Below are 18,578 nucleotides of genomic sequence, written 5' to 3'. Positions count from 1 at the left end.
TTCCTTTTGGTGTTTTAGTAATGAAGTTCTTACCTATGCCTATGCCCTGAATAGTATTGCCTAAGTTTTCTTCTAGGGTTTATGGTGTTAGGTCTTATGTTTAAATTTTTAATCCATCTGGAGTTAATTTTAATGTAAGGTATAAGGAAGGGGTCCAGCTTCTGCTTTCTGCACATGGCTAGCCAGTTTTCCCAACACCACTTGTAGGTCGTCTTAGCTAAGGGCCACAATTCGAACTTCTTAGGATCTGGATATCGTGTGCACAGTTGCATTTGATTTGAGTTTATGGGGCTGTATCCATGCATGTTTCTTATAGAGAGTTTACTTATGTATTCTTTCATTTCAAAATATTTACCAAATTTATATTATATACCAACTACTGTCCCAGGCACTGGGAATAGAGCAATAAACAAAGCTCCTTCCATGATGGAGTTTGCATTCTAGTGGAGGATATGGCTTCTATCTATCCAAACTGACTTCATTGCTCAATCAAAGGTAAATACTGTGGTTTTATAGTGTTATGCCCATTCCAATAAAGAGTAGTGAATGGTTAGCAGAACAAGTCCTTTGGGATTTTACTTTTGATATATGATTTTTTAGGCCAAAAAATGCACTCAGTAATCCAGGGCATGTTTTTAGTGTATAAAATATCTCAGAGGAGTTACAGTTTCAAAACCAAAATTTAACTTAGCCTCTTTAAGCTAATGTATTAGGGTTCTTTAGAGAAATACAACATATGTATATCTATCTATATCTATCTATCTATATAGATATATATGTGTATGTATATATATATATATATACACACACACACACACATCCCTCAATATATAACATATATATACACACATATTAGTATATATAATTTGTTCTGTTAGAATATATACACACACACATATCTCCTTAAAATATGCAATATACATTATTCTGTTTATACACACACACATACACACACACACACACACACACATATCACATGTTGGTTATTTATTTATTTATTATAAGGAATTAGCTTAGGCATATGGAGGCTGCAAGTCCTAAATCCACAGAGTTGCTGTCCCAGTTTGCAGGCTGCCAGGCAGGAGAATTCTATCTTATTTGGGGGAAGGTCAGCCTTTTGTTCTATTAAGAACTTCAGCTGATTGGATGAGGGTCACCCACATTATGAAGGGTGATTTACTTTACTAGTCTACTGATTTAAATGTTAATCTCACTCAAAATAGCCCTCACAGAAACACCCAGAATAATGTTTGACCAAATACCGAGGTACCCTGTGGTCCAGTCAAACTGACACATAAACTTAACTATTATACCTGTAAACCTGTTATTCAAGGGTAGATCCAAGTTCTTTGAGGCTTACAGCTTATATAATTGTTTGGAGGTCTTTAGATACATTCATGGAGATCTATATTAATATATACTTCTGTCCTCCGTCATGCAGATAGCCATTGTAATTTTTGGCTTTTTAAAATTCAAGCCATGGCTGCAATATTCATTCATTTGAAAAAGTTTATTGTTGATCTATTATATGGGAGGCACTCTGATAATATCTTAAGGGTTCATATTAGGACCAGAGAATTAAAAAATAGGAACATAGGAACAAGTCATTACATCATTGTGCTAATAGCAACAGGAGATTTTTTTAAGTGAAATGGTAGCACATAAGCTTCATGAGATGAGAGTCCTTGTCAACTATTATATTGTTAGATATGCCATAGCAACTTTCACTTAGTAAATGCTCATAAAAATCTGTTGAGTCAATAATAGTAATGTTAACTATAACATATATAATTTATCAAGCAGTATCACTGGGGCAATTATTTTAATCTTCATGAAAATTGCATATTGTAACCTTTCTATATAAGGAGAAGGGAAAATACATTTTCAAAGTCCAAATCACATTTCTCTCATAGTAATTGCATTATTAATATCAATTAGGAGATATTTCATTTAAGGCAACTGCTGTTAAAAAAAATCCTAAATGTGCCATGATAGAAAAATCATTTCTCATTTACTTACAAAATGGATACTCCCGATTGGTAACTCTTTGCAAAGCAATAATTCAGGGACCTGGTTTTTTCCCCTAATGTCTATATCTTCCTCAGCATTGACTTCTATAATGCCATGGTTATCTTTATTAGGTTTTAACTGCTGAAGAAATATGGAGAATCATGCCTGGAAAGTTTTCATAGGCCAATCTTAGAAGAAATGTGCTTTCTTAAAACTCAGTCACTGCCAAACCTACCAGCTAAGTAGCCCAGGAAAGGCAATCTAAATTGCATGTCTAGTAAGAAGATAAACAGGTTTGATGAACCCAATCTCTGCTCCAGTAGAGATAGCAAAATGAAGTAGGCGTATAGGAGGCAGAGAGAAGGTTATAAGTCAGCAGCATCATTGAAGCCTCTGATCTAGCTGCAATATTCAAGAGTTATTTGTGAGATTCTTAGAGAAATAAAATCTATCAATAACTAGCTGCCCTCTCCTCTGTCTCTCAGTGTAACCACTTAAGAGTTTGAAAAATAAAAGATTGTAAATTGTAAAAAAAAAATTAAACCACAGCTTTATATATGCTGAATATTTGTATCTTAATTTATATATACTATTATCTTCATTTTACAAATGAGGAGATTAAGATACTAAGATCACACAACTGATATGAAAGTGCGGTGCCTTTCTAGAATACTTTAAAATTTTACATTAATTAAAAATTTCCTGTTCATGTCACCCTTCGGTTCAGTTGTACTTGACTGCACACTCTTTGCTTGAAAAACCCCACCCAAAGAATCACAAAACTGTGCTATCGCAATACTGTCATTATGGCACCGCTAAGTCAAGACAGGCCTCCCCAGTCAGACCGTGACAGAGGGCAGGCCAGTGACATTAGGGGATTCTGTGGCCTCTGGCTTCTCTCACACTTGTGTTTGGAAATGTGAGTTCATAACATCAAAAGGGAAAACAGGCCAGTTATAAGTGGGCCACTTTACAAATGAGCAGACACACATAGTGTAGCACACTGAAGCACTTAGTCAGATTTCGAGAAGAGTGTTAAGTCATTGAGCCAATAGCCGAAACTGTGTGGGAGAATTTTCTTTAACTTGCTTCTCTGTCAGTTTAGAAAAAGAAATGAGGAAAATTGTGAGAAAGCAAGATTCTTAAAGATGGCTTGGAAAAAAGTGTTTTTAAAAACAGAGTATAAATAATGACTATACTTGTGTATTGCTAAGCAGCATTTATTCACTTATGACATTGTTACTGAAATGTAATTTTTACATAAAGTGATTATTTACTGAGCCAGAGGTACATGGGTTTTGATTTCTATCCTGACTATGTATCCCAATGAGAGAAGCTGTTCTGTTCCAACCAATTCTGAAAAGGGCAGACTTTTTTTAGGAGCACAAGGCTTTGCCACATTAGATGTGAAATTAAATATTTATATAAAATAAGAAAAATATTAACTGATTAAAAGTTGAAAACACCCCCAAACACACCCAAAATTTAGAAAATATCAATTTTTAATTAATTAACTGCTTTGTATACCTCTAAATATGTTTTATTATCTTTTTTTTTTTTTTTTTGTGAGACGGAGTTTCGCTCTTGTTACCCAGGCTGGAGTGCAATGGCGCGATCTCGGCTCACTGCAACCTCCGCCTCCTGGGTTCAGGCAATTCTCCTGCCTCAGCCTCCTGAGTAGCTGAGATTACAGGCACGTGCCACCATGCCCAGCCAATTTTTTGTATTTTTAGTAGAGACGGGGTTTCACCATGTTGACCAGGACGCTCTCCATCTCTTGACCTTGTGATCCACCCGCCTCGGCCTCCCAAAGTGCTGGGATTACAGGCTTGAGCCACAGTGCCCGGCCCTTATTATCATTTTTTAGCTGCATAAGTATTGGTGCCTTTTTAAATAAGACAATGATTTTGTTATATCTTTTTCAATAGAGAACAGAAATATAATTCAGTCTTTTCATTTTTGATTGGTTTCAATTGTTACTGGAAATATTGTGAATTTTCAATATTTTTGACACAGTTTGAAAACCACTCTCAAACTTACTCATATGTAAATTTTCAGATTTCAGAACATTTGAAGTTGTTTTATGCAGTGATTAATTTTTTTTTTTTTGACATAGTCTCACCCTGTTGCCCATGTTGGAGTGCAGTGGCATGATCTTGGCTCACTGCAGCCTCTGACTCTTGGGTTTAAGCAATTCTCCTGTTTCAACCTCCTGAGTAGCTGGGATTACAGGTGTGTGCCACTACGCCTGGCTAATTTTTGTATTTTTAGTAGAGAAGGGGTTTCACCAGGTTGGCCAGGATGGTCTTGAACTCCTGACCTTGTCATTTACCTACCTTGGCCTCCCAAAGTGCTGGGATTACAGGCATGAACCATCATACCCGGATGCAATGATTAATCTTAAATACTCTGAATTAGTGATACTTATTGCTGGCTTTTTGTCAATATCTGTATTTTAATGTTTATGAGTTTTATATTATCTTTATTAATAGTAGTATTAAATGTCAAATCAGCCATAAATTTAAATTTAAATCCTTTTCCAATGTATTTATATGAGGCACTCTTTTTCATTAACTTGTTTATCAAGTAAAGCCTATTTATTACTTCTATTTGCACTTTATCTTTTCCTCCTACTAAATTTATGTTTTGGTGTGATCTACTTGTTTTCTGCTAAAATGTTCTTTCCATTTCTAATATCAAAATAATATATATTTATTTCACTGATAAACTTTATCAGTTTTGTTTTATATTCCATTATTTTTAATCACATTTAAAAAAATTAAAAAAGAGTCGGTACAGTTTATATAAATGCAAATCAGGAGTCTATTAATCTTATTGAAATGTTCCAAAATTTTTTCTAAGCTGAAAATAGGAGTATCTCCCCAACCTAGCTTTCTTTCACCAGGGTCCCACAAATGCTCACATCAATACAACCTGACACAAGAAAAAAAGATACATATGAAAAGTTATAGTGGGAAGAAACTGGAAAGTACTCTTACCAAATACACTTCAAATAGCTTATTTTTGCAGAGTTTTTAAAAAAGTAGCATTTTGCTTCGTCCCTACTTGGGCCTTGGAAGGGAAGGAAGAAGTGAGGGGCCCTCAAGCTGGAATTCCAATGGCATCATAGCTGATTTGCCTTTGCAGCATTCCTTTGCTGGTTCCCCATTTCAAAAGATAGCATCGTTCTAAGACATGTAGAGCCACCTCAATGATTACTTTCTCTGACTCTCACCAGTTATATGGTCATGTTAATACATTAGTTACCTGGATTGCTGGATTACCTCCTTACTTGTATTGTTACTATTAAAAAAAATTGCCCCAGACAAGTTAAATGGGCAAGGAAGATTTTATTCAAGACTATTGCCTTAGAGGAGATAGATGAAATCAGCTAAAACAAAAGGCAGGAAATATACTAGCACTTATATCAGTTTATATCTAAGAGTGCTAGTCAAAAAGTACTGCAGTATAGTAGGAGGAGGTTAGTCAGTGTGGTTAGGCCATCTGTGTTTATTGATCAATACTTAATTGAAGTTAAGATTCTGCCCTCCCACAGAGACTGGAAGATAGAGGGGCAATGATCTCTTACTAATTACATTTCAAAGGGATGGCTCCCAGGTCCTTGAGAAAAACATTCCCAGCTTAAAAGATTAATATCTCAAGGATCAGAGAAAAAAATTATAATTGCAAAATTTCCAAAGTAAATGCCCCAAAAATGAGAGGTCACTGGCCTAAAGTCAAAAAGAAACTTTATCTAAAGTTAGTCAAGCTGAGAGGAGAGTTAAGGTCCTCTGGTCATTACGTCCCTGCTAACTGTAAGGTAAAGTCTGTTTTCCTTGGCATCCCATATGGCTACTTTATGATGGAATTCTGCCTACCTCTTTAACGCATTGCTTCTCTTCATTCTATCAGTTGTTCTGATACTTTCACTTCCATTTCTTTGTTACTATTATTCTGCTTACAGTAATCAGCGTTCCTTTCTTCTTACAACCTAAGCCAACACTTTAGTGGCTCTTAAAGTCTTCTACCATTTTCACATCACTTCTGCTTATGTTTCCCTGGCCAAAGCAAATCACAGAATTCTCCTTTGCCTCAAAAGAACAGAATGTGCAATTATATTATGTACTTGGACGAAGGAAAACCAGAATATTAGATGAGCAGCATTAAGGACAGTCACAGAAAATCTTCAGTGGTTACCCCTGAACTATGCTAGTGCTGACTTAAGCATGGTTACTTTTAAGAATGATTCTTATGTGAAGCTAGTACTCAGTTCTTATGCATCAGAATAACCAAACTAGTTGCAAAATATTGAAATTTTAGAATATCAATTGCAAAATAGTCAGTGCAAAATAGTCAGTGCAAAATAGTCAGAGCTACATCCTCTGTTCACAGGTCATCACTGCTGTCGCCCACACTCCTTCGATTTTCCCATGATGCTTAATTGCAGCATTTACAGAGCATCCTTCAGAACCTTCTCCTGGTCCTACCGTAAGTCTTCATTTTGATAGGTTGGTGCCCATATTGTAATGTTTAAATATTTTGAAATATTAGCCAGCCTCTCTGGTAACATTATTATAATGTATACATGTCTATTTTTCTCACTAGATTTCAAATTTCTTGAGGGCTTGGATTATATCTTTCATTTCATTATCTCTGGTGCTTAGTAGAGTGCTTACACATAGGAGTTGCTCAATAAATGATTACTGCATTTAATTAAAAATGAATATTTGCCTGATACAGCTCTTCATTGAGAAACAAACAGAATAGGTTTAATTAGAACATGAGACTCTACAGATCAGAAAACACTTGTCGACACTGAGGGATGTTAACATTTGAAGTAACTGAAGGAGACTGTGGAATCTCCACTTTTGTGAGTCCCTTTAAGAAGGAGAAACAGTTATTTATTTGGGATGGTTATACTGTGGTTTCACTTTGTTTCCAGGAAATTGCGTGGATGGATCCTAGAGATTTCTTCCAGGCCTATATAGAAATATAAAAACAATTTTGTAGCTTTGGGATAATTTTGATTTGTTTTAAACACATGTTGTGAGGCAATTGGAAGCCTAGAAATAAAAATAGATTCTTTATTATCTATTCTGAATTGCTAGAGAGGTGAAGAACAAAACCAGAAAATGGCATTAAATCATGTTGGGATTGCTTACAAGGACTGAAGAGCTCTAAAGCCCTGACGGGTTTATTGATGAAAGATAGTATGCTTTCTCACACAAAAGTAAAAACTTTAGAGAAACCAGAGGATTTGAGGCTTTACCTGAAGTAGTCATAGAAATAAATGTTCTTTTTCCTTCAGTCCATTTGAACTAAGTGAGAAAGAAAGAAATACATGTTAATGCTTTTCATATCCTCTCAGCATTTCAGTGGCTCTAACGTCTTCAGAGAGCTCCAGGAAGCAGGGAAACTCCTATCCTATCGTTGTTACTCTGGCAGCAGTTGAGGGTGAACAATTTATTTTAAATATAGTCTAGTGGTGGGGGGAGGGGGAAGAACCTTGTATTGGTATGGGTACAGCAATTCCATCAGGAATCAGGGGCTGTTATTTGAGAAGTACAAGATAAGAGAAATAGCAGAAAGAGAAGTGTCTGACAGTATTCAGAATCTGAGGGCCTGTCAGGTTTATTATGAGACCATCCTGAGCAGAGGCTGCATTGTGGACCAACACATCTGCTGATGGATGATCATACAAGCAGATCTTACAAAACACCCCAAGGTGAGCAGATGCGAAGTTCAAGGACTAAACCTTTGTTGGGAAATTTTCAGGTCAGAACTTGGGTGGGAAAGACAAGTGTCATGCTGAGAGAGGAAAGCAAGATTCAAATCTTTCAGGGAATTTCTGGTGAGTTGTACCTACATGTTTACTTCCAGATTTACCTCGTACTTTTCATTCTCCTTATAGTACCCTTGCTTTAGGCTCCCCAGAATAATCCTATGTAGCATCAGTTACAAGAATTCCTCTGGAATTTGATTTCCTTTTGAAGCTTTCTCACTGTGTAATACTATTATTGCCTGCCCGCATCTGCATTCTTGGATGAGAAAATGCATTGGTAATTTCTGTCTCCCTTTCCTTAAAATACAAGTATTTAAGTAAAAACCAGAGTAAATTGGAATCTAATGAATAACAAAAGTAAAAGGCTATTTTTACTCTGTATCTCAACCACCTCTAAAGGGTGAGTTTAGTATTTAGTCTTTGTCTCCTTTCTGTCCTGTTTGGCTTGTCTCCGGCAGCTCAGAGTGGGGCCTAGTTTGGGTTGGGTTCTGAGGCCAAGAGAGTTGTTAAATTAGGCTGAGCATAATATCAGGTGACGGGGTGGCTATGGTACAAGTGGGAGTTGAAGCAGAGATGAAAGATCAATAAAAAACCAAACTGGACAGACCCCAGCCATCAAAGCTGCCTGAAAACACAGTTTTAAGGTAAGTACTATTGATAATTCTGAAAGAAGCGAAATGTTCCTACACTGATTTGAACTAAGTGAGTCTGCTTTATTGTTCTGCCTGCCAGGCTTGGAATATGTGGCTCAAGCTATTTCTAAAATAGAAGTAGCTTTGTTTTGAAATGCTGTGCTGGTAACACGTAGTTTGATTTTTCTGATATCAGTGTGTCCAGGGTCTCGACAGACAGCTGTGCAGGGTGCTCTCTGCCCACTCCAAGGGTTGCTGTTTGCAATGACTGCACTGGGAACAGTGGCCCTTGGGGTTACAGACTTCAGCTATCCAGGTTGTTACTTCCCTAGGTAGGGTCCCTTGCTAGTCATGTCTATGAACTATGAGGTACAGCAGATTGTATCTAAGCCTACATAAACGATGACTTACTCTGAATATTGACTAAAATTTGCATTTTGTGTATGGAACACCACCTTAAAAATGTCTATTTTAAATTTGTTGACATCCCTGCCACTTCGGATTTCTTTGAGGAGGGGTTGGGGTGAGCCTGAATTAAGTACTACCCCATGGTGCATTGTGGCATGTCTTTTTGCTTATCTTTTTCCAATTCTTTTGCTCAAAAGTAAGAAGAAAATCCTTCTTTAAGTGTAATCTTTTTGAAAAGAGAATTGCCTTGTCAGGAATTGATAGTCAGTTTTTAGTAAGATTTAGGTGAAATATATAGAACTCCATCTAGCTTTTAATTTAAAAGTATATTTGCTTTCTGGAAATTTAAAGATTGGTATTATTGTTATGATAATGACGTTTACTAAGCTCTTATAATTCACTACTAAAACAAAGAATTATGAGTGTTTAACCTCTTAGTAGGATTATTGTATAAAATAAAACTTTCAAACTGAAACAATATAAAGGTCATGTTCTTGTCTTTTCATTGTGGGTTGTCTAAGCCTTTTTATATTAAAATTAACATTATGATTAATCTAAATTCTGATATGAGTTAAAGTTCTTCCCTACAAACCAGAGTGCTTTTGGACCAACTATTATTGTTATCTTGCTATTTCTAACAAATCGTTTTGAATAATTCCCTGTGGCACTGTGGGCATATGCAGCTCTGATAGCTTTATTCAGAATTCTGTGATGCATTGCCTTTATGTTATAGATAGAAGAGCAAAAAACAAATGTCTTTGGGGACTAAGATGAGTTATTAACCTCATTTGGTCAGCCTCAGGAGATCTCATTTGGTTTCCAATGTGCTATACCATTATGTCCAGATAGATGAGATATACAAGGAGTAAAAAGCATGCTTTAACTGTCTCATAATCTCACTTTCTAGTACTATATTATTCTCACTAGGCTTGGCACAGTAACAGGTGCTCCAGCCAAGACAGTCAGGTCTCTATACTCAGAGGCCTTTGATGGGCTGGGGAATGTTCTCTCCAGTTGATGTTACACTGATCATTTTAGGTCTCCTCTGATCGGGGTAGGGTAAGAATGAGCATTAGTACTTTCCACTTATTTCTGCCTATGTTCTGCATATGTTTCCCTATGTGGTTGGGTAACAGGATGATCCCTCAACTTTAAGAACACACATGGCCTGTGAATTATTGAAATTCAGACAAGCTTTTGTTCTTTCCAATTTGGGAACGTGTGCTATGTGTATACTATTTAAGAACAGGAAAAAACATTTTTAGAAGGCAAACACTGTATTTTTATATATCAGCTCTGACTCTTTCTTTCTCTGCAACTTCTGTTGATGCTTATCCTCTCTTGACTCTATCAGTAGGTAGGTATGGGGCAGTGATGAAGGCTGTACTTGCATTCAAGTAGACATGGGTTTCAACCATGCCCCTTCACTTACCAACTTCATGACCTTGGATAATGTACTTAACTGAGGAAGTCTGAGTTTTCTAATGTGTACAACTGAGTTATTAATGCATATTTAACAAAGCAAAAATAAGAGTTAATTATGATGATATAATGATTAATCTAAGCCTCCACATTTTATAAGCACTCATTAAGTGGTACTTCTTACTGTTGTCTTCTAGAGCCTGAACAAAAAGAAATGTGAGTCAAACTTTGCCTTTGAGGGTAGAAATCCCACACCTAGTAAATATAGTCCCGTTATCTTTCCTTCTCAAGGGTTAAGGTCAACTTTGTTGGCTTTCTTCCATTTCCTTTTCTCATTTTCTTTATTTTGACAATTCCCATTAGCTTTGCCCTGTGACCCATATGTATCAACTGGGTCCTCTTGCAGCAGACGATAGGGTCTGGGCTAGAAGACAGAATAAGGTGAGGGAGGCACTCACTTTAGGCACAGGAGTCCCCCAAAACCCAGTAATCAAGAGAAACAGGTTTTTAATGTGCTAATAAGTTAAAAACTAAGGAAAGAAAGCTATGTGATGAACAAAATTATCAAACTTTATTTTAAATAAAGACACCATCCCACTTTATATTTGTATGATTTGGCATATTTAACTCATCCTAATCCTGGCACTAGCAGACAATTCTTTCCTCCATTTTTAAAATAAGTCAACCTGTGTAAAAATGGTTTTTTTTTTAGGCTGCATCAGCTGTACTCACAAATGCATATTGTAAGCATGACCATGATTTTCTCATCAGCCCTCCAACAGCTGGAACTGTGTGGTCCTTCCAGTTTCCTCTCCCTGATAAGATGCCTAACTATTCCTGAACTATATAACCTGCTAGCTCTCAAGGCAGTGTGCTGCTTATCCTTGGTACTCCCGTATCATTCCATAGCCTCCACCAGACCATAGCATTGTCTCCTAAGAACCATGTTTTCTGATTACTGTACCTGTATTCTACCAGAGGCAGAAGGCAGTAGGGGAGATATGAGCAGTGGACAGAAACTACAGAAAGCTGGTACAAGTTTTGGAAACACATCTACACTGGGAGATGTACACACATCCTCTTTACAATTGGTTTCTTTGTTCTCACACACTTTAAAATAGCATGCTTTTGTCATACTGCTGAAAGAGTATTCATCCTAAAGATCATCTGGGTTGTTTTCTTTTTGGCTGTGATGAATAAGGCTGTATATATTCATGTACAGGTTTTTGTGTAAATAGACTTTTTTATCTGGGATAAATGCCTAAGAGAGTAATTGCTGGGTTGTATGCTATTTGCATGTTAATTCCAATAAACTGCCAAACTGTATTCCAGAGGGGCTGTGCCATTTTGCATTTTCACAAACAATTTATGAGTGAGCAAGTTTCTCTCTAATGTCATCAGCATTAACACCAGCATGTGTTGGTGCTATTTTTAATTTGTTGTGCTAGATGTCTAGTGATATCTAATTGTGGCTTTATTTTGTATTTCATTAATGGCTAATGATGATAAACATTTTTTCATGCGATTCTTTGCCTTCTATATATCCTCTTAGCGAAATGTCTGTTCATATCTTTTATTCATTTCTAATTAGATTATTTACTATTTTACTAGTGAGTCTTAAGAGTTCTTCATATATTATAGTTGCTAGTGCTTTGTGAATGCATGGTTTTCACATATTTTTCTCAGTCTATAATTTGTCTTTCCATACTTTTAAGAAGGCCTTTTACAGAGCAAAGTTTTTTCATTGTGAAATAAATTTAGCCATCTTAAATAGATTGGGTTTTTAGTGTCAAATCTAAGAACTTCTTGCCTAATTCTAGATCCAAAGATTGTTTTCCTTACGTTGTTTTCCAAAACATTTGTACTTTTATACATTTAAACCTGTGATCCATGGAGTGTAAATTAGTTCAACCACTGTGGAAGACAGTGTGGCGATTCCTCAAGGACATAGAAATAGAAATTCCATTTGACTCAGCAATCCCATTACTGGGTATATATCTAAAGGATTATAAATCATTCTACTATGAGGTCACATGCACACGAATGTTCATTGCAGCACTGTTTACAATAGCAAAGACCTGGAACCAACCCAAATGCCCATCGATGATAGACTGGACAGGGAAAATGTGGCACATATACACCATGGAATACTATGCAGCCATAAAAAACATTGAGTTCGTGTCCTTTGTAGGGACATGGATGAACCTGGAAACCATCATTCTCAGCAAACTGACACAAGAGCAGAAAATCAAACACTGCATGTTCTCACTCATAGGCAGGTGTTGAACAATGAGAACACATGGACACAGGGAGGGAAGCACTACACACTGGGGTCTGTTGGGGGGAAACAGGGAGGGACAGTGGGGGGTGGGGAGTTGGGGAGAGATAGCTTGGGGAGAAATGCCAGATATAGGTGATGGAAAAGAAGGCAGCAAATCAAACTGCCATGTGTGTACCTATGCAACAATCTTGCATGTTCTTCACATGTACCCCAAAACCTAAAATGCAATAAAATAAAAATAAATAAATAAATAAATAAAAGTTTTTCATTTTTTCTTTCTCTTTCTTTCTTTCTTTTTTTTTTTTTTTTTTTTTTTTTTTTTACAGTCCAGAGGTCTTTTACTTTTTTGACACCTATTCCATGAATTCATAGGGAATAGGTTCCAGCAGCTCGAGCTCCTCCCCATTGGCTCTCACACAGTGTGTTGCTCTGGCTGGAGCAGGCTGGCGCTTCAGTTGAACCCAGGTACCTTTCCCTTTGGCTTCTCTCTTTTTCTGATCATTTTCTTTCACACGGTCCAGGAAGCTTTCTCGGCTCTTAGAGTGCTTGATGTGCTCAGTATGCACATTAATTCTTTTGGCAAGAATCTTGCCCTTAACTTGTTTGTTTACAACAATGCCAACAGCATGCTGGGTAACATGGTAGACTCTTCTAGTTTGGCCATGATAACATTTGTGGGGCATTCCTTTATGAACAGTACCCATTCCCTTGATGTCTTCAATATCACCTTTCTTATAGTTTTGCATATATGTGGCCAAAGGAACAACTCCATGTTTTCTAAAAGCCCTAGAGAATATATATAAAGTGCCTCTCCTCTTTCCCTTTGTGTTCATCATTTTGGCGCATTACTAGAAGATGGCGGTTCCAGCCGAAAGGAAGGCTGAAGTTAATTTTTCAAATCAAATGTGAAAATTAAGTCAAGATTCTTTTTCCCTGCTTATAGATGTCCAATTGCTTCAGTACTATTTTTCTGAAAAAGCTCTATTTCCTCTATTGAATTGCTTTTGTACCTTTGTAAAAAATCAGTTGGAAATATATGTGTGAGTTTATTTCTGGATTCTCTATCCTGTTCCATTGATCCATGTGTCTCTCCCTCTGCCAATACCACTCAGTATTGATTATTATAGCTATCTAAATCTTAAAATTGGGTAGACAGATTCCTTCCACTTTATTCTTCTTTTTCAGAATAGTTTTTAGCTGCCCTAGTTCCTTTACCTTTCCATATAAATATTGAAATAATCTCTCTTTATCTACAAAAAACCTTGCTGGGATTTGACAGGAGTTGCATTAAGCCAATAAATCAGTTTAGGGAAAACATGGGATGTTTCTCCTATTTAAGTTTTAAATTTCCTTCCTCAGCATTTTGTAGTTTTCAGCATGCAAATCCTGTACATGTTTTGTCATATTTACACTTTTGTATTACATTTTTAGCAGCTGTAAATAGTAATGTATTTTTAATGTTGGTGTCCACATATTAATTGTGAGTATATAAAAACACAATTGCTTCGTGTGCTTATCTTTTATCCTGAGATCTTGTTCATTCACTTTTTACTTCTGGGAGGTTTCTGTAGATATCTTGGGATATTTTACATAGCCAAGAATATCATCTGCAAATAGGGCAGTTTTATTTCTTCCTTTTCAATCTGCAGGGCTTTTATCTCCTTTTTTTGCCTTATAATACTAGCTAGAACCTCTAGCACTACACTGAATAAGAACAGTTAGGGCAGACGGCGTTCCTTATTTTGATCTTAAGTGGAAAGCATTTAGTTGTTCACCATTAAGTATAATGTTAGCTAAAGATTTTCTGTAGATGTTTATTATCAAATTAAAAAAATTCTCTTCTATTTGTATTTTTCTAAGAGTTTTTATGATGAAAAATATTTAAGTTTCTCAAATGCTTTTTAGGCAACAATATAATCATGTGATTTTTTTCTTTAGCATGTTGATGTGAAGGATTGCATAAACTGATTTTCAAATCTTAAACCAGCCTGTATGCCTGGTATAAACCCTACTTTGTCATGCATCTGATTCTTTTCACACATTGCTGGATTCTATTTGTTAGTATTTTGTTAAGGGCATTTCTATCTATATTCATGAGGAATAAGGGTCTATAGTTTTCTTACTTTGCACTGTCTTTTTCTGGTTTTCTATCAGGGCAATACTACACTAGTTTCATAAAATGAATTGAAAAGTTTTCCTTTACGTTCCTTGTTAGTTGTATTCCTAGGTACTTTATTCTCTTTGTAGCAATTGTGAATGGCAGTTCGTTCTTGATTTGGCTCTCTTGAAGTAGAGAATAAAATACCTAGGAATACAACTAACAAGGAACGTAAAGGACCTCTTCAAGGAGAACTACAAGCCATTGCTCAACGAAATAAGAGAGGATACAAACAGATGGAGAAACATTCCATGTTCATGGTTAGGAAGAATCAACATCGTGAAAATGGCCATACTGCCCAAAGTAATTTACAGATTCAACGCTATTCCCATCAAGCTACCAATGACCTTCTTCACAGAACTGGAAAAAAACACCTTAAACTTCATATGGAACCAAAAGAGAGCCCGCATAGCCAAGTCAATTCTAAGCAAAAAGAACAAAGCGGGAGGCATCACACTACCGGACTTCAAACTATACTACAAGGCTACAGTAATCAAAACAGCATGGTACTGGTACCAAAACAGAGATATAGACCAATGGAACAGAACAGAGGCCTCACAGGAAATACAACATACCCACAACCATCTGATCTTCGACAAACCTGACAAAAACAAGCAATGGGGAAAGGACTCCCTGTTTAATAAATGGTGTTGGGAAAACTGGCTAGCCATGTGCAGAAAGCAGAAACAGGACCCCTTCCTGACACCTTACACCAAAATTAACTCCAGATGGATTAAAGACTTAAACATCAGACCTAATACCATAAAAACCTTAGAAGAAAATCTAGGCAAAACCATTCAGGACATAGGTGTAGGCAAGGACTTCATGACCAAAACGCCAAAAGCAATGGCAACAAAAGCCAAAATAGACAAATGGGACCTAATCAAACTCCACAGCTTCTGCACGGCAAAAGAAACAGTCAGTAGAGTGAATCGGCAACCAACAGAATGGGAAAAAATTTTTGCAGTCTACCCATCTGACAAGGGGCTGATATCCAGAATTTACAAAGAACTAAAGCAGATCTACAAGAAAAAAACAAACAAGCCCATTCAAAAATGGGCAAAGGATATGAACAGATACTTTACAAAAGAAGACATACAGGAGGCCAACAAACATATGAAAAAATGCTCATCATCACTGGTCATCAGAGAAATGCAAATTAAAACCACACTGAGATACCATCTCACACCAGTTAGAATGGCGATCATTAAAAAATCGGGAAACAACAGAGAGGATGTGGAGAAATAGGAACACTTTTACACTGTTGGTGGGAATGTAAATTAATTCAACCATTGTGGAAGACAGTGTGGCGATTCCTCAAGGACCTAAAAATAGAAATCCCATTTGACCCAGCAATCCCATTACTGGGTATATATCCAAAGGATTATAAATCATTCTACTACAAGGACACGTGCACACGAATGTTCATTGCAGCACTGTTTACAATAGCAAAGACCTGGAACCAACCCAAATGCCCAACGATGATAGACTGGATAGGGAAAATGTGGTACATATACACCATGGAATATTATGCAGCCATCAAAAACGATGAGTTCACGTCCTTTATAGGGACATGGATGAACCTGGAAACCATCATTCTCAGCAAACTGACACAAGAGCAGAAAATCAAACACCGTATATTCTCGCTCATAGGCGGGTGTTGAACAATGAGAACACATGGACACAGGGAGGGGAGCACTACACACTGGGGTCTGTTGGGGGGAAATGGGGGAGGGGTGGGGGGTGGGGAGGTGGGAAGAGATAGCATGGGGAGAAATGACAGATACAGGTGAGGGGACGGAAGGCAGCAAAGCACACTGCCATGTGTGTACCTATGCAACAATCTTGCATGTTCATCACATGTACCCCAAAACCTAAAATGCAATAAAAAAAAAAGAAAAAAAAAAAAAAAAGTTTTCCATCTTCAATTTTCTGGAATAGATTATGTGAATTGCTGCTGCCGCCGCTGCCACCATTGCAGCCACCTCCTCCTCCTCTTCCCCCTCCTCCTCTTTCCTCCCTCTCCACCCTCCTCCTCTCTCCTCTTCTTTCTCCACCTCCTCCTTTCTTCTTCCTTCTTCTTTCTTCTCTTCTTTCTTTCAGTCAAATTTAGAAGTGGAGAGTTGTATATCAACTTTAATGATAATGTGAATAAACTCTGATGACTCACTACTGTTGGATCAGCCTAATCTTTAAATGTTTGAATTTTCCAGTGAAATCATTTGAGCCAACAGATTTCTTTTTTGGAAACTTTAAAATTATGAATTCAGTTTTCTTAATCATTCCAGGGATGTTCAAATTAGGTATTTCTATTTGTGTGAATGTAATAGCTCGTGTTTTTTGTGGAGCTGGTCTGTGTCATTTGAGATATCATGTTAATATGTGAAGAATTATTCATAATATTTCTTTGACATCCTTTTTATGTTTATTTTTAGTGGCAAAATAATATTTATATATATTTCTGAGGTACAATGCAATATTTTGATATATAGACCTTGATATATTTATCCTTTTATCATTACATAATGCCCCTCTCTGTCACTTGTAATTTCCTCTGTTTCAAAAATCTACTTTTCTGATATTAATATAGTCCATCTTGCTTTATTTTAAGCTTTTCATGATCTATATTTTTAATACTTTTACTTTTAACCTACCTATATATATATTTTCAAAGTGAGTTTCTTAAAGACAGTATGTAGTTTCTGTATTTTATTCCATGCTGACAGTCTTTTAATTGATGTATTTAGACCATTTATATTTGATGTAGTCTTCGATATGTCAGAGTGAAATCTGCCATTTTATATTTGCTTTTCTTTCTATTTTTTTCTTACCTTCCTGTAGTTTAAAATTTTTTTTAGTTTTTTTTTTTTTCTTTTTTTTTTGGAGAGAGGGTCTCACTCTGTCACCAAGGCTGGACGGCAGTGGCCTGATCATGGTTCACTACAGCCTTGACCTCCTAGGCTCAAGCAATCCTCCTATCTCAGTCTCCAGAGTAGCTAGGACTACAGGCACATGCTACCATGCCAGCTAATTTTTCTATTTTTTGTAGAGATAGGATTTCAACATGTTGCCAAGGCTGGTCTGGAACTCCTGGGCTCAAGTGATCTTCCCACCTTGGCTTCCCAAAGTGTTGGGATTACAGATGTGAGGCACCATGCCCAGCCTAGAATTTTGTTTTGATTTGTCTAGATTATTTGTGGATGTGTCTCTTGGTAAAACTATTTTTAGCGGTTGCTCTAAATATTTATATGTATATATAAAGTTTTCACAGTCTACTGGTATTGGCATTTTATTAGGTAAAATGTTTTTTATTTTTATTTTTACTTTCAGAAGCAGGATCTCACTCTGTAGCCAAGGCTGGAATGATGTGGTGCAATCTCAGCTCACTGCAGCCTGGAACTCTGGCTTTAGGTGAGCCTCCTGCCTCAACCTGCTGAGTAGCTAGGATTATAGGCACGTATCACCTCGCTTGAGTATTTAAAAAAAATTTTCATGGGTTGGGGGGTTTGTTACATTGCCCAGGCTGGTTTGTTTTGTTGCCCAGGGCTCAAGTGATCCTCCCGCCTTGGTTTCTGAAAATGTTGAGATGACAGGCGTGAGCCACTGCACCCTTGCCTCTAGGTCAAATGAAATATAGAATCCTTAGTTCCCTTTCCATTCCTTTGCCCTGTCACAGCTGTAAACGTTTACAGTTATGTCCTGTGCATACATTTAGAACCTCATGAGACGTATGGTTTTTTCTTCAACCATCAAACAGAATTTGGAAATCTCTAGAGGAGAAGGAAAGTCTATATAGTATTTGCCCATATTTTTGCTTACTATGTGTTTTTCTTCTTTTTAAATGTCTAAAGTTTCCTTCTTTTATTATTTCTTTTCTGTTTAGAG

The 18,578-nt window shown here is 36.7% G+C and overlaps 1 protein-coding gene across 1 annotated transcript in view; it reads left to right on the top strand.

Annotated features, from left to right (window-relative positions):
- TDRD3 (tudor domain containing 3) overlaps positions 1-6,498 on the top strand; it is a 408,301-nt gene extending 401,803 nt beyond the window's left edge. The window contains exon 18 of the transcript XR_012514351.1: positions 6,403-6,498. The gene's annotated coding sequence lies outside the window, so the exon portion shown is untranslated. The remainder of the gene's footprint in view (positions 1-6,402) is intronic.
- The last annotated feature ends 12,080 nt before the right edge of the window (positions 6,499-18,578 follow it).

Source organism: Saimiri boliviensis, chromosome 16 (assembly GCF_048565385.1).
Source record: "Saimiri boliviensis isolate mSaiBol1 chromosome 16, mSaiBol1.pri, whole genome shotgun sequence".
Lineage (NCBI taxonomy): Eukaryota > Metazoa > Chordata > Mammalia > Primates > Cebidae > Saimiri > Saimiri boliviensis.
The sequence above is the reverse complement of the archived record's forward strand: the minus strand, read 5'-3'. Positions and strand labels throughout refer to the sequence as shown.